This window comes from Microtus ochrogaster, linkage group LG1, assembly GCF_000317375.1.
Source record: "Microtus ochrogaster isolate Prairie Vole_2 linkage group LG1, MicOch1.0, whole genome shotgun sequence".
NCBI lineage: Eukaryota > Metazoa > Chordata > Mammalia > Rodentia > Cricetidae > Microtus > Microtus ochrogaster.
In genome coordinates, this window is record NC_022027.1 from 45,571,127 (window position 1) to 45,572,681 (window position 1,555).

Sequence of the window (1,555 nt, forward strand, 5' to 3'; positions counted from 1 at the left end):
GAGAGAGAGAGAGAGAGAGAGAGAGAGAGAGAGGAAGAGAATGGAGACCATCTTGCCTAGGTGGAAAGGGGGAGATTGGGAGTGGGTGGAGCTTGTCTCTTAAAGGGACAGGGTACCCAGGTGATGGGAGCAGGCCAGCATAGTTATAATTATAACATTCTCGTCTTTTTCTTATAATAAAAAACTAGGAGTTAGGCATGGCAGGTTAAGGAAATGAGGGCGTCGAGCTTTCAAGACTGCTTCCTGCTGATTTGTGGGTACTGAATTCTTGGGGGACTTGAGAAAGCTGGGATGCTCGCCATATCCTGGGGTACCTGGCTGCTTCACTCCTGACCAGGATTTGTGCTGTGGAACTGTCCAGTGTCTCTTGGACATGGCGAGGTGTTGGCAGACAGAGGACAAGATTCCATAAATCCTAACAAGCTGGATTTCGAGAATATCCCAGGAGGGGAGAGAGGTAGGTTGTGGAAGGTATCGTGGTGTTAGGAATAACACGGGTGCAATGGATTGCGTCTTCAATCTTGAAGAAGCCAGATGATTAGGTAATTAGGTGTGGGATTTTGCGGCAGGGATCCTGGGTTCTAATGACCGCTAGCACTTACCGGCTGGGTGACCAGGGACAGACTTTGTTATCCTGCCCACTCCAGCTGCCCCATCTCCAGTAGGAATGATCTCAGTAACAACAGCCCCATCCCCAGCGACATGGTGAGGATTAGGGAACGCACCTTGGCACATCCCTCTCACGTACTGAATGTTAGCTGATGTCCAGGGTTGGCGGATCAGATAACCCCCACCCGGCCAATGACGGGCACCTGTCACATGGCTACCACCTGTCTCCGGATCAGCCTGCTGCATTTAACTACGGTCCAGCGAAAAGCCAAGAGAACAGTTTTATGATGCCAAGTTTGCGACTCGGCTGCAGAACATTGAGTGACCAGCCCCGCACTCTTTCTGACTTGATGAAGCTCTTTCAGAGTCCTGCCAGCTGCCAATGCTTCAAGCACACTGGTTCCGTGGGCTTAGGGGGGCTGGGATGCCTTCTTGAGGGACATGGTGGGCTCAAAGGTGGCAGCTTCTCAGACTACTGAATGAAGGAGCTGAGACAGCACGTCTAAACCTGGCCTCCTATCACTTCACAGACTCTGGGCTAGGAGCAGGTGTAACTCTGGCCTCCAAAATCCAAACGGAAGCTAAGTAGTGCAGCATCCAATAGTATTCCCAACCCAGATGAAGTAGATCGAACTAGCTGAAGAGAATAATATTCAGCTGTTTAGCTAGGAAGAGGTGAAGTTTTTACTCGTCACCTTTAAGAATCAACTTCTTAGCTGAAGTGTGCATACTGCATTTTAGGAATGGCAGTGCACCAACCAGCTTACCAGATTCCTCACCGTCTTTGTGTGTTGATACCCTGTCCATGGAACATTCGATTGTAAGGGTTGAGGCTATGATGTGTGTTAGGGATAAAGATTCCCCCTCTCTTAAAGCTGTTTCCACAAGTTATTCCAGAGTCTTCGTGGACGCTGAAGAGGCTTTCTTGTTGCTGATGTGTGTGTGT